The 27056-nt window shown below is 34.8% G+C and overlaps 1 pseudogene; it reads right to left on the bottom strand.

The window, feature by feature from the left end:
- Positions 1-734: 734 nt before the first annotated feature.
- Positions 735-26614, bottom strand: LOC129279139 (uncharacterized; annotated as a pseudogene).
- Between the last annotated feature and the right edge of the window lie 442 nt (positions 26615-27056).

Raw genomic sequence — 27056 nt, 5'->3', positions numbered from 1 at the left:
GGATAAATTTATCTTATTTTCAAAGCTACACGAGGATAAATTTATCCTAATTTCATGGCTACACGAGGATAAATTTATCCTAATTTCATGGCTACACGAGGATAAATTTATCCTAATTTCATGGCTACACGAGGATAAATTTATCTTAATTTCAAGGCTACATGAGGATAAATTTATCTTAATTTCAAAGCTGCACGAGGATAAATTCATCCTAATTTCATGGCTACACGAGGATAAATTTATCTTAATTTCAAGGCTACATGAGGATAAATTTATCTTAATTTCAAAGCTGCACAAGGATAAATTTATCCTAATTTCAAGGCTACACGAGGATAAATTTATCCTAATTTCAAGACTACATGAGGATAAATTTATCCTAACTTCAAGGCTACATGAGGATAAATTTATCCTAATTTCAAGGCTACATGAGGATAAATTTATCTTAATTCCAAAGCTACACGAGGATAAATTTATCCTAATTTCAAAGCTACACGAGGATAAATTTATCCTAATTTCATGGCTACACGAGGATAAATTTATCTTAATTTCAAGGCTTCATGAGGATAAATTCATCATAATTTCAAGAATACACGAGGATAAATTTATCTTAATTTCAAAGCTACACGAGGATAAATTTATCCTAATTTCAAGGCTACACGAGGATAAATTTATCTTAATTTCATGGCTACACGAGGATAAATTTATCTTAATTTCAAGGCTTCATGAGGATAAATTCATCCTAATTTCAAGAATACATGAGGATAAATTTATCTTAATTTCAAAGCTACACGAGGATAAATTTATCCTAATTTCAAAGCTACACAAGGATAAATTTATCTTAATTTCAAGGCTACACGAGGATAAATTTATCTTAATTTCAAAGCTACACCATTATATCAACTAGATCAACATCAATGAAAAACAGAAGAAATAAATAAATATATATACTCGAGGTTAAGATTTCGATATTCATTCCCCCAACATGGTCTAAGTTCACTGATTCAGCCCCTCCTTATGATCTCGGCCGTCGATCGCGACGAAAATTGGCACGCCCATTACCCATGGCATTATCTACAAAACTATAATATCAAATTTTGCGAAAAATCTCATTGCTCATTAATTATGCTAATTTATGCATAAAATCATAAGTTTGCTCTAATTAATAAAATAATGCCCCTAAAATTCAAATTTTTGTTTCACAGACTCAAGATAGGCATCTGATCAAATTTATTTTTCAAAAATTTCAACATCACATTTATTTTCTTATGTATTCTATTGTTTTCTAAATTTCTTATGTATTTCTTTGTTTTTTGACTTTTTGGTTTTTATTGTTTTTTCAATGGAAATTGTCGGGGACTTTATTTTGACCATAAGATAAAATTAATTGATTTTAAGCAGTAAAAGGAAAAATAATGATACATTTTATGAATTTTGGCTTAAAACATTATTTGCATTGGATTTGCACACAAATTCACGTTTTTGAGTAATTTTGGGACTGCATGCACTTACGAAATGTTGCGTAATTTCGGAACCGCGTACCCGGGGGTCACAATTTTGGTCTCAAAAGTTGCGCAAGACTTGAAAGTAAAAAGTCAGTGAACGACGCGGTCAAAAAATTTCGAGCGACGGATTTATCGCGAAAAATGTCGAGGGGGGGGGGCTGAATCAATTCAGCCCCCCCCCCAGTATTCTTAGGATGATGACAATTCCTCCTATACCCCCAATATGGCCAAAGTTCGTTGACCCTAAGTGACCTTTGACCTTAGTCATGTGACCTGAAACTCACACATGATATTCAGGGATACATGGTTGCTCTTATGTCCAAGTTTCATGAACTAGATCCATAAAGTTTTAAAGTTATGATGATAATTCCTCAAATAACCCCAACATGGCCATAGATTGACCCTAAGTGACCTTTGACCTTAATCCTGTGACCTGAAACTCAAGCAGGATCTTTAGTGATACACTATTACCCTTATGTCTAAGTTTTATGAACTAGGTCCATATACTTTCAAAGTTATGACAACATTTCAAAAACTGGACCTTGGTTAAAATTTCGATATTGATTCCCCCAACATGGTATAAGTTCATTGACCCTAATTGAACTTTGACCTTGGTCATGTGACCTGAAACTCAAGCAGGATGTTTCGTCATACTTGATTACCCTTGTTCAAGTTTCATGAACTAGGCCCATATACTTTCTAAGTTATGATGACATTTCAAAAACTTAACCTTGGTTAAGATTTCAATGTTGACGACGCCGCCGCCGTCGAAAAAGCGGCGCCTATAGTCTCACTCTGCTATGCAGGCGAGACAAAAACTTAACCTTGGGGAAATTCCATAAAATGATAAGCCTTTTTGTACATCCGACCCCCATTTTTCTAAATTCTTACTTCACTTCATAAACTGACCGAATCAAATGTTGCATAATGAGTTCCATGGTAAGGAGCTTACCTCTTGAGCACTGAGAGGGTAAACTTTCCATTGGCAGTGGAACTCAATTCATTACCTACTTCAGGTACCAACTCTCTATCAATCATTGTGCATTTATCTCTTCTAAATGTAGATACATGTAGGTGATCAAAATTATGTGAAGATAAACCCTGGAAATTATCACCATATCCCAGGGGGGCCACTTCCGTTAACGAGTGGATACCATGCGCGACCATGGGGTCTCGAAAAGCACCCTAAACAAGTATTTTCCATATTCTGAAAATGCACCCCTTAACAAGTATTGGCATCTGAAACCCTACCCTTAACAAGTATTGGTAACAAATCAACACTCTTGGCAAGTATTCCCTGAAATGAACCCCTAAACAAGTACAGCGATATGTTATGTCACGGGTCCGTTGGTCGTCGGTTTTACCTTTACACACCATTTGGTGCACGGCCCCACCTTCCACACCTCGCGCAAATCGGACTCTAAACACGTAGTGTTGGGGCAAAGAGGACATCCTTTATAAAACATTTTAATTTTGTTTCATCATTCCCGCAAATTTGACCCTAAACACGTAACTTTCCTAGCGAAATAGATACCCTTTTTCCATTATTTTTGTGTTTTTGACACCCTTGTTACGTACATAACATGCCCAATCTTGAATAAGACATCCTTTTTTCATGTTTTTTTGGTCGCGCATGGTATCCACTCGTCAATGTAAGTGGCCCCCCCGGGCACCATATCCAATGTGGAAACATATAGGTACATTGTAATATCACAAAAATACATAATTCAAGTGGCTTCCATATAGACATACAGCTTTTGAGTCCTGGACAAACAAACTCATTCCAAATTGGTATGAATACAGTGTATGTTCATACAGACCTAATATGCAAAGTATTCTTCACGTTTTTCCTTCAAGTAACACTGGATATCCTATGGTAATTTGTTTGTTTTAGTGAGACTGTAGGGGAAAGAAATGACTTCTTGAAGAGAGACTTCTCCTGTGTACGGCTGACCCTTCTGTCCTTGAACTGATGTGGTAGGTGATATCCACGTGGACGTTTCTGATCCTGAGTACCAATGCAGCTTCACACTGTCTCAAGTCATTTCCAACACTTTGCTCACTCGCGGCCACTCATTACTGAACTCTTCTAAGTAGACTGCAACCATATCTCCCAGTTTTAATACTAGCTGTTGAGGCCTTTTCTGCTTAGTACCTAGATGGACCTGAAATATTGCAATGAGAAAAATCTAAATATTTATTACAAAGGCAATACAAGTTAACAGTGTTATAGTGCACATACACATATTATGGGGCACAAGTGATTAACTCTGAGTGTTTGGAATCCCAGCTATGGGTTAACTTTCTTCAGCAAGAAATTGAACCACATTGTGCTGCAATCAACCCAAGTGAGGAAAGCGGGTACTGGCAGGATTAATTTTGCTACTTTTACACATTTACTTACCGCTTGAATAGGTTGCTGTTCATCATTTGAGAATTCCGAAGTTGGATCAAGATGTCTTTGTGGTGTATTCTGAGACTCTTTATCCATCAATATATCCACCAGTGGCCATTTACCAGAGTCTTCTATTCCTAAAAAAAATCCCCAATAGAATGAAAAGAAGTATATGCACAAGTGGTAAGATAAATCCAACCCAAATTTCAAACTATAAGTGCTTGCATAAATGATTGGAAGTTCCGACCCTTATCCCCTATTGATATTAATTATACCTTATTATAGTATAAAAATATACCAGGCTGATTTTGCCAGTACAACCGAGGATGAATAATTCCCTCTATAGTTTTCCAAATAATGGCCTGGTATATTGGTTTTATATCCTACTTTAATAAGTTAGAGCAATAGATCTTGATAATCTAGTTCTTGTACATCCTTTTTTTAAAAAATCTGAACCAAACCAGCCCCGCTGACTCAGTGACTGACCTGCTTTTCCTGAAGTGCTTAGCTACGTGCTCAGTGCGCGTATTAGTGCTTGCAAGTGACGTCAGTGATAACGGAATAGCACATTTTCTTCCGTGGGCTTTCATTTTCGACATCACCGCAAAATAATGAGAATATGTTTGGTCACATGATGCTATTTAAACCAATCAGCATACAGGATTTAATTTATGTAGGATATAATAATTACTATTTTCATACAACAGGACTAAGATGCAAAACAGTCATTATATCTCTGATCCTATGAACCTGTTTAGACATGTGAATAAATAAATGCTTTCCTTCTTTTAATACTTTTAATTTGAAGGGTGTACGTATAAAGGAGATGCCAGTATTGAGTGACAAACTTTTTATTATTTCCACAGGAAATTCTTCTTCTTTGTAAATTTTGTCCATCAATATTTTTTTAAAAGCTTTTGCAACACCTGTCAACAAAATTAATGCGGAAAATTACTTCCTCATATACCTAGGACTATTGAAGTTTATAATGGAAGCCACATCAAATTAAAAAATTTATCGGCCATTTCAGCAACCTTGCCCTCCCTCTTACAAACAAAGCCAATACAAAGACATGAAGATGATCTACTGTACTTACCACCTTCCTCCATGCTAGCTAGCAGATTCTCCCATTCCTGTCTTTCTTCAATACTAAAGTAGGGGGCATACTTTGGCATATCCCGTTGGAGGTTGGTAAGTGTAATAGCATCATGTACTTTAGGGACAATGGATGGTTGGCCTGGAGGGTGATGTGTGATGATGTTATCCCATCCAGTTGTAGCCTGCCATGCACTGCTGTTGCTCCACTTCTTGGTGTGTAATGTTCACAGCTTTTCCATTGTGTTTTGTGATTCTAAATTGATGTGGAAAGCTGTGCAGTGACATCTTGTTCAGGCAAGGTTTGAGCCAGTCTCTCACATTGTAGACTGCGTTGAGTCTTTCCGATGTGGTATTTGGTTTTCGATAAGAGAGTGGGATATGATGAAGCAGAGATGAAAGTGTTGGTATGTTTTGCCGTGTTATGCATGTTGAAACCCGGGTGAATAGCTGGTCAATGTCCTCGTGTGCGTGGCCCTTCATTAAAAATCCTACCTTTACCTGCATTGAAAATGATAAGAAAAAGAATATAACAAATAAAATTATGGTAGATTATTTTAAAGCACTTTCCCGGGATACACATTGTTCTGCGAAATGATAAATTAAATATCTGTTCAGAGCTTAACCCTATCCACCCAGGGGGGGGCTGTTTTTGCCCTCTCAACATCTTTCATGATAAATCTGTAACAAGAAAATATTGTGCTGCGACATTTCATGACTTATTTCCTTTATTAAGCCTCATGCAACTTTTAAGACCAAATTCCGATGTTACGTAAACATTAAGTGCATGTAAGAACAAAATTTGCTTAAAAATGGGATTTCATGTACAAATCAAATGCAAATTCTGCATGCAGCTAAAATTCATAAATGTATCATGATTTTTATTTTTACTGATTAAAAGCAATAGAATTCATGTTAGTTATGACTGAAAAAATTTGCCGATGATTTCCAACGAAAAACAATGAAAAACATAAGTTTTAAAAATTGCCATTTTTAAAACATTTCATAATAATCCTGTCTAGACTGCCAAGATCAAAATCTAGCAGTTTTGGGGGTATTTTTAAAGATTCACAGCCAACTTATGATTTAATGTATAAATTACGGTAACATATTCAATTGATTAAACATAAATTTGAATTAAGTTTAGTACAATTGACAATCGAATTGTGGAGATTACGTCTTGGGTGTGTGCATGCAAATTTTTTTCACGATCAAGCGGAATGAACATCCGAGGTTTGAAGGGGGAAAGCAAAAACAACAGGTACGTCTCCCCGGGCTATGCCATTCTAAATTAGCCCAGGCGAAATAGGGTTAAGATAATAAACATAATTAAATGGAACATTGTAAAAGAATAGCCCAATATTGAGAAAAATATTGTCCTGAAATTCATGCCATATTTTCAGTGATACTTGATAACTATTTGTTTTTCTAAAATTCATGGAATAAGAATGTACACTTTTTGTGTATGGAAAATGCAAAAACTTAATCCTAAAAGGGGGGGGGGACTTTCCCAGACAATTTTACATCATATCTGTAACATGAAAAGCTGGTGCTGACTCATTCTAAGACTTTCTTTGAAGTCTCGCAAAAACTTTTGAAACCAAATTTGCGACCCCTCAGTCAGTACACATTTGTAAAGTGTGCATCAGGCCCAAAACTGCTCCAAAACAAGATTTCCTCTACAGATCCAATGCAAATTGTGATGTAATGCCAAATTCATAAATATATCACCATTTCTACATTTACTGATTAAAATCAAGTGATAATATTTTCTTTATATTCTGAATACAGTTGCAGATGATGTCCATCGAAAATGCAAAACAAAAAGTTGAAAACACAATAAATTAAAAAACAGACATCAGAAAAAAAAAATTCAATATCAATTTTTAGCTAATTACTCTTTGCCTATTAATATACCCTTCGCTGTTTACAGTACCAATTTTCTAGCTACAACAATGACTGGAAAGAAAGGAAAGTTGCTTTCACTGTGACTGTATGACTTTTTTCCGTTTATCCTGCACAATACTAATACATAGATCACATGGTTCTCTATGCAATGTTGCTTCCAAACTGTATTTGTTTTCGAAATTAGAAACGAAGATAATCATTCTCTACTCAGGCGTGTAGCCAGGGGGGGGGGGGGCGGTCGCCCCCCCCCCCCCCACCCAAACGTCCCCAAAAAGAAAAAAAAAAAAAAAAAAAAGAGGAGAAAAGGAAAAGCGAATGGAGGAAAGGGAAGAAAGGTAGCTTTGTGGGTTTTTCTTTTTATTCTTTATTTTTTTCTCAAAACAGAAACTTCTTCACTCTTGCTCTAAATTTATATGAATTTTGTTTCCGCGCTGCATGCAGTTAAATTACAATATTGCAGTTCTCCTTTGTTTCCCTAACCCTTTCTCTAACCCTGTTTTTCGACCTCAGCTATGTGTTTCTTGCCAGTTAAAGTTAAATGTATACATTAGGGCATGGAATAAGAGTAAGGTTAGACCGAAGTATATATATATTTTCAAATTGATCGCGCAACTTCTGGTTGGGTCGACTCCGGGCGGGTAAAATCTTTATATCAATTTCTGCCGTCACCTCCATATATAGGCAACTTCTCCTGCTTTTCAGCTCATTACTAAACAACCAGAATTTGGGGGCAAACAGGATCCTAATTTTAAAAGAGGAAGGTATAAAATTTGTATTTAATAAAAAAAAGTACAATATTTTTTAAATCAAATTCTATTAAAATTTCCCTGCACATTCATCTCCTGTCCTGTTTTGCGCCCTCAGTTTGAAATTTTGAATGACACTTAAGTTTCTTTATCATTCAAAATTAAGCGATTCAGGATAAATCAAATAAATTATACATCATCCTTTTTTACATAATTTCAATAAATCACAGAAGTTGCAACTTTTTGCACACTATTTTCCTTGTAATGAAGTTCAATAATCTTAGAAAATCGATTGAATTAGAGCCGATGGGGTAGAGATATCTGCATTTGATGAAACGTCCGCCCCTTGAAATTTCAGAGTTTTATTGCTCTCCTCCCGGCATATACCCTTCTTGTTTTGCGAGTTAAAGATATGCACTGCCGCTAAATTGTTTGTAATCATATCTGATCTTTCCAAGGGAAGCATTCAGTATAACTTAGGGAATACCCTTATCTCGGGACCCTTTTCTTTAGAAAAAACTTGATAAAACGCTTTAGCTTTCACGCTTCGCACTGGGTAAATATTATTGTAATTTTCTCCATTTTATCCCTTTTTGTGCGTTCACAATCACTTTTAAAAACAAGGTTCAAAATCAAAATATAGTCAACTTAATTGGAGCTGATATAGGTACTAGAGACAAGAGAGACGGCTCCTTTTCATTTTAATTTAAGAAACACCGAAAGCTTCGCACGGGAGGGGGAAACTCCCCCTCCCTGCACCCACCCCCTAGGGAGCGCGCTTTGCGCGCTCTGTGAGTGTTGGCACGCTTCGCATGCATTTACCGCCCCCTCCAAAATGAAATCCTGGCTACGCGGTTGTCTCTACTTAGTAAAATAAAAAAGCTTCATGAAATTTCTGATAAAAATAGGAAGTAATTGCAAATTCTAGAATACATTCTGTTAGATTACATGATGGACATCCAGGATTACATGTGGTGTTGAGTGTTCTTATCCCTGCCCCTGCAACTCTCGCGTACCACTGAAATGTGAATTTAAATTGCCTCAAGCCCTCAACATTGTATCTCTGCATATACTTTGAAAATACCACATTTAAACAAAAGAAGAGGGAAGAAAGATGGCAAGTGAATAAAGATTGATAATTGTGGAGGCTAGTCTTCCGGGCTGACATCCATGACATATAAATTATACTTATCCTGGAAGGCTGTGAGAATTAAATCTAAATACATGTACATATACACTATCAAATATTTCATTGAAACTTACTTTTGCTGGAAAAGGTGTGACTCTCTTTCTTGCAGTAAAGTTTGTCTCTCTTCTCTGCCAGTTGTCATCTCTAGGCAAGATTTCAGTTTGGTGCATATGTCGCATTTCGAAAACCGGTTCACCTGGAATGAACAAATAAAGAGAGAATTACACAATGTATATTTTCTAAATTTTTCAAGGAATAGTAGTTAACATCATCATAGTTGGGTGCTATACCATTGTAGCAGCTGCACTGCTAAAGCCAGCAAAGTATGCTATATTATTGTAGATCACCTAAAGACCTGTGTTTATGTTCGGGAATACATAGTCAAGTATATCAAATCTACTTGGTTTCAAAACAGCTTCATGAAATGTGATAGAAATAGGAAGTTATTTCAATAAAATTTTCAATAAAATGCAAAATCTCTGGTTTTATAATTAATAATAATAATAATAATATAGGGTATTTATATTGCGCACATATCCACCTTGTTAGGTGCTCAAGGCGCTCCTATATTACCCGGCTAAGCTAGGCGTTCATAGCGCACACAGCTTTTTAAGGAATTACTTCCTACCGGTACCCATTTACCTCACCTGGGTTGAGTGCAGCACATTGTGGATCAGTTTCTTGCTGAAGGAAATTACGCCATGGCTGGGATTCGAACCCACGACCCTCTGTTTCAAAGTCCGAAGACTAATCCACTGGGCCACAACGCTCCACATTAACCCTGATTCAGATTTCCCCTCAACATTTTTTGTGATATATCTGCCGTGCGAAATTGTCTGACTGCGCCATTGACTAAATTTTCATTTTAAAGTCTCACACAACTTTTGAGAATAAACTTGCGACCCCTGAATACATGGTTCCAAAATTACCCAATATTTTGTTAGTGCATACAGACCCCAAACTGCCCCAAAACATGAATTTTTGTTCAAATACGATGCAAATAGTGTTTTTAGCCCAAGTTCATAAATGTATTACCTTTTCTCCTTTCACTGATTAAACATAATAAATATCATGTTGTCTATGGTCAGAGTAACAATGATTTCCATCAAAAAAATCAATAAAAAACAAAAAAATCTATCAGAATTCTAGAAATAATGATATATATAAAAATAATAATTGCGATATTGAATTATTTTTAGCAAAAGGGCCTTATTTAGATAGAGGAAAGGTTTTTTTATGCATAAATTAGCATAATACATTGGCATAATTAATTAGCAATGTAATATTTTTGAAAATTGATTTGAACTTGGTAACCCTTGTACATGTACTTGGTATTTTTTTACCCTTTGAAATTCTATTTGGGTGAATTATCCACGTTCTAAATTCCAAGCCAAGCAATGGAAAGACTGAGTAAAGAAATAGGTGATAACCACATTTCTGCTGGTGAAATTTTGGGTGTACTAAATTTTGATATCCAAGGTCTTGTATGTCCAATTTTAATGCTTTTAAGTCCATTTTTTAGACCAGTATTCGTCGAAAAAATTTGATATTAACGCACCTTTCATTGTAAGGAGGATTTTGACTTTCTTTACTCTATCCCTACAATCAAGCTTCCTGCAGTTGTCTTATCATATCAGCACTCCTCTTCATTACATGTATCTTTCTCTCCAGCATGCACATATAACAATATGTTAAAGACTTGTTTGAGATTAAAACAAGCAGACTCCCCTTCCCCATCTCCTAAATAAGCACAGAGACCCATTTTCACATGGAATTTGTGCTTGAATAATTGTAATGTTTGGGAAAAGACATCTGTGACTATCAAGTGAACCAAAGAATTGTCCTTTATAAGCGTGTTGGGTTTAGCTCCTGCACCAATGATTATAGCAGAACCAGATCCTAAGAGACAACATGTAAAACTATAATCCCTTATAAATAAATTAAGTGAAAAAAAAAGAAAGTTTAAAGTATGTATCATGATTTAATTTTACAAGAATGGTACTAGTCATGTTAAAGGATACCTCTTGAACCATTTACCTGCTAATCCTGACTCCATCTTCCATAAGCGGGTCCTAGTAATCCCAAGGATGAGTCTCCACCCATGTTTACAAAGTTGTGATGTTCAATAAGGTACTGCAAAATCCATAGCCTCTGATCTGCTAGAGTATTGTTCTGAAATCTTCTGTGGGCCTTGCTTGCATCTATTCTTGATATCTTATGAAGACAATAACTTCTGCAGCATTTCATCCTCAGTATTGCCGCTAATTCCAGACAGGCTGCATTTCGCTCTGTAAAGTCATCAAAAACAAAAACATCAGGGCATGAATGTACCAGGATGTTCAGTAATACTTAATTCACCTTTTGGCCAAGTTTCATGAACTAGGTCCATATACTTTTTAAGTTATGCTGTCATTTAAAAAACTTAGCCTTCGGTTAAGATTTGGTATTGACGCCGACGTCGGAAAAAGCGGCACCTATAGTCTCACTCTGCTATGCAGGTGAGACAATAATCTCTTAACCCTAATTTAACTACGTTATTTCAGACCATGAATTACTGGGGGGGTCGGGTCGAATGACCCCCCCCCTTCAGATCTTGGCCGCTGATTGCAAGATCACCACAGAAATTTGCATGCACCTCGAGCCATATGTAAACCACGAGACAGTTGTATAGTTAAGCTTTTTTTAATTTTTTTTTTTATTTTTTTTTATTACTAGTAATTAATTGTGCAAATAAGTATGACATTTTCCGTAAATCTTTAAGGTTTTTGCCTTTTAGTTTACTCTCACTTTATGTACATGTAAATAGTGCAATATTAATTTTTGGTGAAAATATCAAATTCTTCATTTCTAACAAATATCCCCCCCCAAAAAAAATGCCAAAACATAATTAAATTGTATGCCTTTTATTTTTTTATATAGTGTATGTATGTCTTTCTTTTATTCAAATCATCATTATTTTACATGAAATTTGTTGGAATTTGTTTCCAGGGTTGGCGATTTTTTAAGAATTTGTTTTAGATTTAAAAAATCAGATTTATTTTATTTAAATCAGATTTTTTTTTATCTAAATCAGATTTATTTGATTTTTTTTTTTTTTACAAAAATTTCTCAAACAGAGTGGAAACACCAAAAATATAACCCTTACACTGAAGTCATAATCAAAATCATACATTTTGAAACTAAAATTATCATTAAGTTCTATTCTATTTCATGATAATAAACTCCAGTCAAAATAGAATTTATATTGAGTACCGTATTGAAAGTCATGATGACGAGGCTGTTTTCTGCATCCTCTCGTATAAGGTATTTAGCTCCTACTGAATGGTTTGGGTCTTGGTACAGCAAAGTTAGTACCGTATTCCTATTCAAACATGAAACGAGGATCAGTTTCTTTGGAAGAATTCCATGACTCAGAAACTCACATTCTCCAAAGAGAAAAATTCTCGATTTTCATGCCAAGAACAGAAAATAATGTGTTAAAAAAAACTACAATTTATTTTATTTGTTAAACATCCTTTGTTATTTGAGCCACAATTTGAACTTTTTTACTGTTCAAAGCATTGTTTGCAAAGCTGTGAGTTACTGGGAAAAAGTTGCAAGTATATTTTAATTATTTATTTTCGTACAATCGAGGAAGTGGGAGGTTTCTAGTACAATAAACCTGAAATATTAATTTGGCAGTTCTTAGCAGTTTTGCTAGGAATAAGAACACCTGGTTCTACAGCTTTAAATACATGTAATAAAATGTTATACTAATGGGATAAAACCAGGGACTATGCAGATTTTGTGTATTATTGCACTCAATTTTCTGTGCATTATTGACCCTTTCTCAGTGTACCTGCTGAATGAGCACAATTGTACAGAAAGTATGAACAGGCCTTGGCTAAATTCAGGCCTATGATAGTATAAATTCAGTTTTTACTCTTTGAATTCCTTTTTTTAAACATATTTTGTTTGTTCTGGAGTACCATTATTGCTGTGGGTGTACAGCTGCATATAAAGTGTTAACCGATATAGGCTACATGTACATTGCAAGATCAACCTGTCTTAAACATATGATTTCAATTGTTTTGAGTAGATATGAAGGATTTTGTTTTGATGATATAACGTTGATAAAATCTTTCTGTTTTGAGTAAAAAAAAATATTACTGCCACATGTCAATCATTTGTACATGTTTCAATGTAAGTTATTTAAAATCAATGATTTTTTTAAAATCATAGTGCAAGTGGAGTAGGGGGCGAGTGTTCACCACTTTATAGGCTATAATGCAATATTATCCTGATTTTTAATGACATGATTTCAATTGTTTGGAGAGTAGATATGAAGTATTTATTCATGTTTTGATGATATAAAGTTGATAAAATCTTTCAATTTTGATTAAAAATAAATTAGCCACAAATAAAAAAAATTTCTATCATTTGTACACGTTTCAATGGAAGTGATTTAAATCATGATTTAAATCAACGTGATTTAAATCAGCCAACCCTGACCCTTTCGCAATCAATAATAGCACAAAACATAAACAAAAATAAAATGTGCATACATTTATGATTTTTGGTTGAGAAACAGAGTTTGCATTGTATACAGAATCACATTTTGGAGCAATTGCTTTAAAAAATGTTGTGTTATTTCTCAACCGCATACCCAGGCATCACAAATTTGGTTTCAAAAGATGTGCAATATTTAAAAGTAAAAGTCAGGGAGCAGCGCGGAAAAAAAATATATTCGCGCAGCTGCATAGTGAAAAAATTTGTTGGGGACCCCCTCCCAGCCTCCCCCTGTTTAATGCGAGTTAACCTGAAATGACCTTTAATTGTGATATTGTGACATGGAAATAGCTTCAAATTAATTTCCCAAATGTTGTGACAACAGACATATGAAAATGCAATGACTACCAAATCAAGATTACTCTTGTCAGTCTAATCAGTTAGATCTAGATTGACAGTTACAAATTAAGATTCCAATTGATTTATCAAACGACAAATGCTCTCATTCGTTCCTTAGCCCATAGTAGCTCATTTAATAACTAGGGTATCCACTCATGCAGTTCTAAAACCTGATCTCCCAGCGGGCCCTGCTATTATCATCATTATCTTACAAGTTACATTTGTACAGGTAAAACAAAGTGCAAAATGTAACATAAAATTATCATTATGTAAAATTTTAACTTAAAAATAGCTTACTTTTGCTGAAGTTCCTTCTACACGTACGTGATACAGCTTCAGAGCAATGAGAGGAGTCAGACTCTGTCTCTCTGTCAGCAAAATAAACCATCAGACGTTTTCTTCCTCGGGAGGGTTGATCTTGAATAGATAGAATACAAATTAAAATGACTTATTAATACTTCAGTAGATCTCAGAACTGTTGCAAGAAGTCTAACAAAATTATTGCCTAAGTTTCAGATCTACTGTATGGTTTGGTGGGCTTAATCATTCATTCAGAGATCCATGATATCAACAAGGTTTTGGTAACCTATTAACTAAGCATTCTAAAAACTTGCCTTAAACAGTTTCAGGATAGATTTCCATTTGTATTTGCACTGATCTTAACCCGCTTGCCTTCAAACCTCTCAAAGAGCATTTTTTCTACTGAACAACAAAACATTAGGTGATGCCATGGCCCTGGGAAGCAGAGGTGCTAGATTTGCCTTGGGGTGATTCATTTATTATTCTCCGTAGGCAGCACCCCTGGTATTCTGGAAGGTGCTATAAAATGGAGAAATGTAACTTAATCATACAAATAAGTGTATGAAATTAAGTAATATCCTTAAACTCTCTTTAAATTTATGTAGCTTAGTGAAATGGTAATATTTGGGGAAATATTGATTTTGACATTGCTACATACCCCACAGAAGTCACCAGAAATTGATTTTCAGTTGAATATGCCAACAGAAATAGGGGAATCTTAGCTTCATAATGATATATAATTCATGCATGAGTATTGGATGTTAACAGTGGCGTAGCTACGTGCCCCCCCCCCCCCCCCCGGCTGCCCCCCCTGAAAAAATTGTTCGCTCGCGCTTCACGCTCGAATTTCCTGTTCGATGAGATTCATATCTTGCTCAATAGGCTGATATGGAGCTTAAAATGTCAAGTTTTGAAGTCAATATACAAAACATATTTCATCTCGGACATCGAGCTTTCATTATTTTTTTTTCATTTACAAATTTAATACACTCTGTAAAATGTCCGTTAATATGGTCTACATAATTATCAACATTTTAAGCTCACGCTGCGTGGTCGCATTATTTGATTGCCAAGTTCCTTGTCTTCGTGTATTCCATAAAGTTCTCAAAATATCAATTTTCAGATGTGACTGTCAAAACGTAGGCCTATTTTTTTATTTCTAGTTGTCAAGCCTTAAAAACAAAAACTTCCACGTTGTCATTACGCATGTTAGATAAACAAATCTTTCATTATAAAGTGTGATCCACATCCACTTCACAATTTTCCTACACAGTACTTGAAATAGTTTTTTAAATTGACCCTCTTCAGATCGTAATATCAAATGTTTTCAGCTCACGCTTGCATTATTGATCTTCATGATTATAAAAATGTATTCAGAATGCCAAGATTCTAGTTCTAAATCTAAAATATGCGCACGCGTGTTTATTGAGATAGCCTGCATGTTCTTTATTTAAAATATGCTTATCCAGTTTCAGATCAGAATATCAATAATTATCAATGATACCCAATTAACCATATCCTATTCATAATATACAAAATATGAATAGAGTGTCCCACTTTTAGGTCTAAAATCTTAATTTTCTTCCAAATTGTTTAGTTACATACATGTACCTATCCCATTTATGATTACAAAAAGTGCTTAGAATGTCAATTATTTAGGTCGAAATGAAGTTTTAGCTCCCGCTTCACGCTCCCATTATTGATATATGTACCGAATTCGTGGGTAGCTGTAAACAGTCCTTAACAGGTCTGTTTCCGATCATGCCAGAACATTTATTAAAAATTTCTGCTCATTCGCGTTTGCAGTAATTATCTTGTTACATACACATCTTGTTCATGATTAAACTGTGCCCAGAATGTTCAATTTTCAGGACAAAATAAATAAAAGATAAAAAAAATCACTCGCGCTTCGTGCTCGCACTTTTTTATATAGGGCTTATGAGATTATTTCCTATTTAGGTTGTTTTATAGAAGTGACTGATCGGGGAAAATATAGGTGAAGATAATTTCGGGCTCCACCCCCAGTCGGATCTGCCCTTGTGACATAGTATATACACACACACACAGAAAACAATGTTCCCCCCCCCCCCCCTGAAAAAGCAAGGACCCCCCCAGGAAAAAAATCCTAGCTACGCCACTGGATGTTATAACCCTCATTACCAAGAGAAGAACTTTGACTCCCACAGATGTTTACTTTTGACAAAAGAGGGATTAAATTTGGCAAGTCTATTGAAGCACACTTACCCTCACACTATTGTACAAGGTGACAAAAAGAGGATTAGAACTCATTCAAATCAGCCTAGAACTACTTTGACACAGTAATTAGGCACTTCCTGTCTTGATTGCAGAGAAGTATCAATGAAAGGTTTTATCAAGTTTTAAATTTACTGGAATTCAAAATTAGGAAAATACTCTTGTTTTGCATTTTAGGAAGAACAAATTCCAAAATAATTTAGAGACAAAAAATCCCAGTCTAAATAATACTTTCAGAACATCAATATGGGTTTGTTTGGTACATCCATTTTGTTAATGGGTGGTCAATGGATGGCACATGGTCATTCTTTAATACCACATACAACTTAAAGGGATGGTCCGAGCTGAAAATATTTATATCTTAATACATAGAGTAGAATTCACTGGGCAAAATGCCAAAAATTTCATCAAAATCGGATAACAAATAATAAAGTTATTTGAGTTTAAAGTTTAGTAATATTTTGTGAAAACAGTCGTCATGAATATTCATTAGCTGGGCTGATGATGTCACATCTCCACTTTCCGTTTTCTTATGTTATTACATAAAATCATATTTTTTTCATTATTTCATACTTGTGTGAATAATATGTCTCCCTTATAATGAAATAAGTTGCAGCAATAAATATCTAATGCACTAAATCAGGTTGTCAATCCAATTTTTCTAGTTATTGGAGGAAAAAAATTGAATAAACCTAATTTCATATAATAAAATACAAAAGAACAAGTGGGGATGTGAAATCATCAGCCCATCTAATGAATATTCATGATGACTGTTTTCGCAAAATATTGCTAAACTTTAAAATTCAATAACTTTGTTATTTGTTATCCGATTTTGATGAAATTTTTGGCATTTTGCTCAGTGAATTCTACTCTATTTATTAAGCAATAAATACTTTCAGCCCGGACCATCCCTTTAATGAATCTGAGTTTCTGTCACATGATACACAAGACTATTCACTTTAAGAAAAAAAAGAAATATTTCCATTCCTACTTTTCATACACTAATGATGCTAGAAGTAGTAGTACATGTAGTTACATTACAAGTTATCGGGCCAAATCATAAAATAAGGTTACTTCAGCTACTGATGGGCTTAATCATTGACTTTAAAAAGGTAAATTAATACAATACTAGCACATCAATGATGTGGAGCTCATCCGGCAACTCACAAAGAAATTGAACACAATTTTTAATTTCAGCCCAGTTGACAATGTAGTGAATTATATTGGTGACATAAATTGAGGAAACAGAATTGAAATTGATGAATAAATGAGAGCTTTTTTGTGATTTATGAAAAAAAAAAAATTTCTAGTCAAAATTTCTTAATTCTGTGTAAAACATTGGTGAACCCCATGTAGCTCTCAGATGGAACAAAAAAAAATCAAAAACGGTTAACAAATAAATAAGAAGCATTTATTGTGAGTTTTCAAAAATATGCATGAAATACATGCAGCATATTTAATGAGTTTCTAATTTTGTATCCCCCACCTAGAGCTATCATATAAAGCAAACAAAATTGAAATTGGAAAATGAAGGAGAAATAAGCATTTTTTGTGATTTATTGATAAATTTCGCATAAATATCACAAATTAGCATAATTTTCTAGTCAACATTTAAAAATTCTGTGTGGAAGTTTGGTGACCCTCATGTAGCTCCACCAGATGGAGGAAAAAAATCAAAATTGACCAACTAATAAAGCTTTATTTGTGATTATTAATACATTTTGCATAAATTAGCATAAGTAATTTTCTAGTCAAAATTATGTGTTGAAGTTTGTGAACCTCATGCAGCTCAACCAGATGGAAGAAAACAAAATCAAAATCGGTCAACAAATGAAGAGGCATTTTCTGTGATTTATGAATAAATTTTGCATAAATTAGCAAACATTTCGCATAAATTAGAATAAAAGATTTTCTAGTCAAAATTTCAAAATTCTATGTAGAAGTTTGGTGAACCTCATGAAGCTATACCAGATGGAAGAAGAAAAAAAATCAAATCAGTCAACAAATAAAGAAGCATTTTATGTGAATTTTGAAAAATATGCATTAAAAAATTTCGCTTGAATTAGCATAAAAAAAATTCTAGTCAAAATTTCAAAATTCTGTGTAGAAGTTTGGTGAACTTCATAAAGCTCTACCAGGTGGAAGCAAAAAATCAAAATCGGTCAATAAATAAAGAAGCATTTTTTGTGAATTTTGAAAAAAATGCACATAAATTAGCATATTTAATGAGTTTGATTAATGGGGGGGGTCGATTTGACCTCCCCCCTCAGATCTCGGCGGTTGATTGCGCAATTGCCGCATAAATTTGCATGTGCATAGAGCCGGATGTAAACTACAAGACCGTATAGTAAAATTTTCCGAAATTGCTTACATTTTTTTAATTAATTAATTATGCAAATAAACGTATGAAGTTTGCCCTAATTAGGCGTTTTTGTGTATGTTCTTGCCTTTAACTCAATTTATAAAGCTAGTAGAATTCTAATTTTTTACATTTCTACCAATAATCTAAACAAAATTGAAGAAAAATAATCAATTTATTATGTATCTTATTGTTTTTTTTATTCTTATGTATTTCTTTGTTTTTTCAAACCTTTGTTTTTATTGTTTTTTTTCGATGGACTTTGTCGGAAATCCTTTTGCGAAAATAAATAACATAAAATAAATCTATCTTAACCAACCAAAGTAAAAATAATCATACATTTATGTATGTCAATTTGCATTGACTTTGTACACATAATCACGTTTTTGCATAAAAACACTTTTTTCATAACTTTATAAAACATGATTTGCTCAGGGCTCATGTCTTCATTGTTCCTGGTGCTTGCATTGTCTGTTTAACGAGATATAATAGATCAAATATTTTTTCGGAATACTATAGTTTTCAAGTATATTTGAGAGACATGACGTTGTCAAATCAAGTTAATATACACCAAATACATTTCCTCGCACTTCGAGCTATTATCATTTTATGTAGTGACATATGCTTCTTTTTCATGACTTCTAAAAGTGATCGGCCCATTTTAAGGTCTTAATATAAAACATTTCCCAGTCAGACTGCAGGTCCGAAGAAAGTGGCTTCTTTCATCCAAGTGATATTCATGACTTGAGATGTTTTGCATATTTAATGAGCTTGATGCGGACCAAAACACCTCTTTTCATTCGGTCATTGCTGCTCTAATTGTGCATCGAATTTCATGAATTTGGTACCATTGTAAAGAGGAAGAATCATTCTTTCAGGTCATGTGTTTTGATTTATTCAAAGATTTTGTAATATAGGTTACAATTTTGATCTAAAATATGCTACAAAATAAATATTTTCACCTGACAAAAGCTGCTATTTTCACACTTTATTTTTGTTTGAGCCCAAATGATTTTTATATCATGATAAAGCTGAATATATATGCTTTGAAATGATATAGGTTTTAAAATAAGAATTGGTTTAATCGGGTCAAGATCACACTTTTCATTTGCCAAGTACATAAAGCAGTTTGAAAACAAGAATACTGCACTCTGATTGGTCAAAGAGACCACACAATGGCAAATTCCAACGGTCCCAGTGCCTGGGTTCGTGGGAAGGTCGCACTTCCCATGTGGTAATCTCCTCAAATACCCCGCGCCTGCAGTTCTGTGATCCTTATCCAGCCAATCAGAACTTTGGATTTCATGCAAGTACAAAATTTCAGAAATCTCGTCTTGTACCTTGGTGGGAAAAGTGTGATCTTGACCCGATTAAAGGGATCGTTTAACTTTGTGAGCAGCTGATTTAAAAAATTCTCAAACTGAGTTGAAACGTGAGTATGAGTGCCTGTATTTGTCCTCAAAAACCCTGAAACAGGCCACAATATAGGATGAAAAACTCTAATTTAGATACAAGTAGCACTTTTATTAGCCTGATTTTGAGAACCGTCTAGTAGACGGGTTCAGCTTATGACCAGTTTTCTCCAATTCAAAAAGTCCGTTGGCTATTTCGACTGCCTTCTGTTGTGTGTATCTCCTATACACACACTATTAGCTGCACTGTACATTCAGTGTATACCTTGTACACACTGTATGTAGGTCATGCTGTGTTCATCTAGAATTAATGTGTTGTGGTGCACAGATTCCCTGTATACACATAGTCATTGAAACCAACTCCCAATTATTTCAAACTTTGGTTTACATCTCCAAGGTTTTAAAATTGATCCTGTAAATGTAATACTTTGAAACTTTTGGGATGGTATTTTTACACTATAAGCCTAATGTTTAGCCCATTTTCAGGAACCAAATGGAGAATTTTTTAAATCAGAACAAAGTGAAATGATCACTTTAAAAGGTGCCGCATATCAAGAGTGGCATTGTGAGAAAGTACAGATATTCAGCTTTATGGTGATAGAGATATTATTGAGGCTCAAAATAAAAAGTTTTGCACAATTTGCAAAAGAAAACAGGGGAAGAAAATTCAGTTTTGAGGCACATTTTCGGGCCAGAAATTTACTTATTTAACAAAATATTGTATACAAAATAAATGACCAATAGTAAGAGTAACTTTTACTCTATCTGATAGTGCAATAATATTTCATTTAACTTGAGATTAAAACAGGTAAATTCTTAGAGAAAGACAATCTCACGAATCACGAGATTTTGCAAGGAGGAGGATTCAGCCACGAGATGATTTGGATGAATCTGGCCTTTTTGCTCATTAGCATAGGGACCTGCGGTCTGACTGTTTCCTGTCCGTGCTTACGTTCGCATTAAAGGATTGGTGAGATATCTGCTCTTCATGAATTCCTAAAATCAGTCCTTAAAATGTCCCTTTTTCTGATTTGAATATAAAAAAAATTCAGCTCGCGCTTCGCACTCGCATCATTTAGTTAGTGAAATACATATGGTCTTAGTGAATTCCTACAAACAAGCCTTAGAATGCCCCTCTTCAGGTCTGAATTTCCTTTATTTTCTGTTCGTGCTCGCAATATTTGATTAGTGAGATGCATGTGATAATCATGATTACAATGACTACAAAAAGTGCTTCATGTGTTTAGATGTAATTCTAACCAAATCAGCAAGTGCTTGGCATTCACATTAGTTGACTATGGTAAGATATTAGAAAGTCAAAAAGGGGCCTAAGCTTTCGATCCTAGCAGAATCTTCGTCGGAGGCAAAATGACAAACATATAAAGTGGAACAACCATAATATAGACCACAAACAAGCTACAGCAACACTAGAAACAAGGAGACAAAAGGGGCATTAGTGAGTAGAGAAGACCAATCAGGTTAGTGAAGGGGATGAAAAAAAAGGAGTAGGCAGACACAAAGGGAAGTTAGTGTAAGTAAGGCCAGTATGGTAAGATATGTATACTCTTAATGGATTCTTTAAAAATATTCCTTAAGATGTCCCTTTTTCTGATTTGAATATCAAAAATTTTCAGCTCGCGCTTCGCACTCGCATCATTTGATTAGTGAAATACGTATGGTCTTAGTGCATTCCTACAAACAAGCCTTAGAATGCCCCTCTTCAGGTCTGAATTTCCTAAATTTTCAGCTCGCGCTTCGCGCTTGCAATAGTGAGAAGCGTATGTTAATCATGGTTATAATGACTACAAGTGCTTCCTGTGTTTAGATATAATTCTAACAAAATCAGCAAGCATTTGGCACTCGCATTAGATGAATATGGTGAGATATCTACGTAATGTACGTAATATGGTGAGACAGGTACGTAACATAACAAAAATTTGCTTATAATATCCCTTTCTACTGTAGATCTGAATATCAAAAATTTTCAGCTCGCGCTTCGCGCTCGCATCATTTGATCTGTGAGAAACATACGGCACTGTCCTTAAAATGTCTGTATTAGGTCAATATACCTGCCAACTGAGGACACGAAGCGCGCTCATTATAAAGTGACTCAAAATTTTTGCTGGTGACCCACGGTACGCAACTGTGTGGTGCTAAGGGTGTTCCTGCACCGGCAAAATTTTTATCTATAAAAAAATCAAATGCTATAAAACACTTAGTCTCAATAATAATATCAACAGTTAATACAAGCGTCAATATTTTTTCCCTTCTAAATAATACTGTACTTCTATATCCAAAATAAGAAGACCAATTCACTGGCCCAGGGAAAAAATACACGGGGGCGGCGGCCAATTCACCCGGGAAATGCTTTAAGTCACCCTCATAATCACCTAAAATCATGCTTTCAGGGGTGACATAAAATCTGGAAGTCGCCCCAAAAGTTATTGCTGAGCGATGAAAACTCAGCGGCCCCCTAGTACCTAATCTGAGTTCTCCTTGTCATTCAAAAATCATCCAAACTCCACACTCCACACATGAACAAGCCTAGAGGATAGCAAGGAGCACAGTTTCAAATTCCCAAGTTGCATTTTTTTTACTGTATATAGTCAGTTTCACTATGCAATTTTGACCAATTTTTTTTAGGAAATGAAAATTATACATTTTTGGACAGGTTATTGTATAAGGAATCAGAATAGCAATGTTTCCATTTGCACCGATACCTATATGGCCGCCATCTTGGTTTTTTAGAAAATGGCCACCAAAAACTGTGTTTTCAACAATATCGCAGCTTCTAAATAAAATAGAATCATGATTTCGGCACCGAAACCACAGTTTCTTTAATAGGTCAAGGAATCCATGGTAGGCCTATAAAAATAATCAATTTCATTCAAAAAAAAAAATTCTTTTTTTTATTTCTTGTCTTTTTCTACGTATTTCCAGACTCAAACTCCCATTAAAAGCCAAATGAAGTGTTGCAAATTAAGTGATCTGAACATACCTTCAGTAAGGGAAATGATAAACCAGTGTGTAATACTAATCATTTATCGAGTGTTAGGTCACATGATTAGGTCATAGGTCACTTAGGGTAAATGAACTTTGGCCTTGTCGGCCAGGATATCAACTTGAAATCTTAACCAATGTGAAGTGTTTGTTTTTAATTTGGACTTTAATGTGAATTCTAGTCTGGAAATACGTAGAAAAAGACAGAAAATATCATGAAAATGATTTTCTTTCTTGAATAAAGTTGATTATTTTTATACGAATAGATTTCTTGACCTCATAAAAGGTGAATTTGGTGTCAAAATCATGATTCTAGGTTACTCAGAAGCTGAGATATAGTTGAAAACTTTGTTTTTGGCGGCCATTTTGAAAAATCCTAGATGACGGCCATATAGGTCACAGTGCAAATGGAAATATTGTTATTCTGAATCCTTATACAATAACCTTTCCTTTAAATATATAATTTTTAATTTTTTCAAAAAAAATCCGGCGAAAGATAAAATATGAACTAATTTTTTCCCTGCTTTTCCCTGAAGCTAGTGGTGGGTACCAATGGGAGAAACTCATGTTTACAAGAGTCTTCAGGAAATTGGCAGGCTCCCAAAATGAGATATCAATTCATACACATATATTATGCAAACTATAGACTGCATGTATACGCAAATGTACTTTGTATCGATCTTCAAGACAAAGTTTTTAAAGACTCACCTGGTGAATTAAAGTTATATCGACTTCAGAAATCTAACAATCTGACTTTCTGAAAGGGAAATCTACTTCTGTGGAGTAGCCACCTGTAGGCATGTTTAAAGAACAAAAAATAAAACAACAAATTCAATCATTTTAGATCAAACCTTTCACCCATCATTCATTTAGAGATAAGTCCAACAATAAATGTTAGCAGAATTTTAAAGAGGTGGAACATCATAAAGAAAATAAATCAGAGAGGGCTCTAGAATATGCAAATAATTGCATCAGCACCTTTTGTTTAATAAAAGCTTAAAGGAGAAAAGAAATCATCTAAATCCTTCAACTTCACTTAAGTCCTTATAAAAACAATTGAATTGCTTCCATAAAAACAATAATATCTCCAACATGTCAACATTAGGCCTACCTAATATCACCCCCCCCCCATCTTTTTAAAATCAATTTTTGTTTGAGTTTGCTTGCCCTTGATGCCACATTTCATGAGGCAATCTTATATGAATATGAATTTGTAAACATTACTCAAAACATATTCAATATACCTGCTTGAAGCTCAACTTCACTTGCTTGGAGTTCATCTCGTAGTGTACATGGATGTACCTTCTCTCTTTGAACAACACTGCTTTCACTGAACACTTCAAGTTCCACCTGGCAAAAGATTAAAAAAATCCAGACTTAAGAAAGGAAAATTAGAATGATAATTACATCATACAATGTAGGTAGGACCTAGGCTAACCTTCTTTCTTTTAATACTATGCTTACCTGTATATTTTATAAAAGTATGCAAATATTCAGGCTATATAGGTTCATTCCAGTTAATATAGGGCGATAATGACCTCATTTACCTGGGATGTAGTAAATGTTATTCTAACCATGTAGTCACTTTTGCATGCATGTGGTAGGTAATTAAAACCTGTACATGTAATGTGTAACTTTTAAAATATGATAAACAAAGGAAAAGCATGTAAAGCTTATCTTCAGCTTGGTTTATCTCCCCAAATGGGAATGTCTTTAGACCCCATTTCATATCATTATTAGATTACATGCCCCAAAAATGGTTGTGGTGTAAAGGTCGGATATAATCTAAAAAAATTGTTTGAATGTTATTTGATAAATTTGCTAATTTTACATTGATTGCTTGACTTTTCCATTGCACAAATCTATTTTATTCATTACGACACACATAGTCATAGAATTAAAACATAGAGTAAATAGATCCCTCTAGGCCTAAAACTGTTTCACCGGTATAAAACTCCGTTTATAAAAATGAAAATATACTGAAAAGCTTGATAATATTATATCACAATTTTTGTTATTCCTCGTCCAACCTTGATGAAATTTTTAATCAGTATAGTTTAGGCCCTCTCTCTGTTCAAATCCTATGTAGATCAATTGCATGACAATTTTTTTCATTCTTTAAAATATCACTTTTGAAATAAAAAATTGAAAGAGTTCCCTATGCACCCTACACCAAAAATAACAAGTATTTAGACTTCTCGTTTGTTCACTTCAGATTTATCTATCGATTTTTTAGTGTTATTATCAAGCATTTGTTTCTAAGAACGAGAGAAGATAAGCTAGTCATGCTATAGACAGCTGGCAGCCGTCTGTTTCGAGGAGTTTTTTAACAATTTTATTTTCATCTTATTTCTCCTCGTACACAGACGGCTCGCTATCGTGCAACCACCATTAGGGGGTTAACAATGCAAAATTCCCCCGATGGGGCTCATTGATTTTTGTCTTTATTTCATAAAAATATATAAAATGAACTGTACCAAAATAAAGATTATTATTCCATTTTGGTCTGAAATGCACCAAAACCGGAAAAAGAAACTTAAAAGGGGGGATAACAGTGACTTACTTCGGCTGTCGCGCAACTCCCACTTTCCAGGTTGGGATCTAGCTGAACTTAATACATAAACATATGGCCATTGAGTCCCTGTAGGCTGTACATATCGACCTACAACTTCGGTCTCTGACTGTATTTGGTGAGTGGAGCCAACGGAGTTCAGCGGAACAACCAACATAACAGAGACCGAAATCTTTTGGTCTAGTCATGCTACATCTACATTGTAGATCGAGACAGCTGGGTGCCGTCTGTCTCAAGGAGTTACTAAATATTTTTTTTAATTTCTCTGTAATTGGTAGGTGGATCGAGCCAACACTAAAGTCTTTGGTGGCGGAACAACCAATTTAACAGAGACCAAAGCAATTGCTCTATGCTACAATTCATACATGTACAAATTACAATGACGCATGCATGTAGCCTAGACAAGACTCGAGGATAGCCTAAAGAAGGTCTAGACTTTAGTTTAGTCTAGTAGTATATCCCCAGTAAAGTAGTACTAAATAAACTAAAAATAAAGCCTATATTAAAGGCTAAGCTAAGGCTTAGGCTAGGTTAAGTAACTTAATTAGGCTTAGGCGAAGGCTTAGGCTTAGCCTTTAATAATAATAGGCGCGCCTTACCTCTCTCTTCGCCAACGGGATCTGCTCGAACAACGTCGTTGCTTGTTGCAATCTTCAAACCCGTAGCTGATGTCAAATCGCCAAAACTCGACTCAATAATCAGACTGTGCCTGGCCTGGGAGTCGTCCCCGCCTAAGCCGTACTCCGGCCCGTAAACTGGTGGCCTCTTCACTTGTTGCAGCATTTTCCTCTTCTGTAAAATAGAGAGCTTCGAAAAGATGTCGCGCTTCGTCGCCATCGTATATTTTTCTTCGTTTAAATTTAGTCCACATTGCAAATGTGTGCTGAATGAAAAGTACTTAGATTTACGAGTGAACAGTTTAGATTTCGGGATGCAATTATTAAGCAGCGCAGTGTGATACAATTACACACGTGCCCAGCGTCAGCTTTGTGTACAAACAAAACACACGTGCGATTGATTGCGAAATCAAGCTTCTTGCACGCGTACTATCGATCGTGTGGCCGTGGCCGTGGGCATAGGGTATAGATAGGCTGGACAGGGGCGCCGTCGTCCAGTGTGTGTGTGTGTGTGCTGAACATATAGGTCCACTGTGTGTGTGAGGGTGCGTTTACAGTGTATTGTTTGACACTTTTGTTATGTTATGTTTCTGGTCTACCTCCATGGTATGATCATGGACCTATAATTATACATGATGTACGGTTCCGTACATGAATTTTGAATTTGAATTTATTAACAAACTTCATTCATATGGCATGAATATTTTGTTTTAAAATATATCGGCCTACAATGATAACATAAACAAAAACATTCATAACTGTACATGTATGTCGTATAAATCAGCAATACATCAATACATAGATTTCCAATTATTATAAAG

The sequence above is a fragment of the Lytechinus pictus genome, chromosome 1, assembly GCF_037042905.1.
Source record: "Lytechinus pictus isolate F3 Inbred chromosome 1, Lp3.0, whole genome shotgun sequence".
NCBI lineage: Eukaryota > Metazoa > Echinodermata > Echinoidea > Temnopleuroida > Toxopneustidae > Lytechinus > Lytechinus pictus.
The sequence above is the reverse complement of the archived record's forward strand: the minus strand, read 5'-3'. Positions and strand labels throughout refer to the sequence as shown.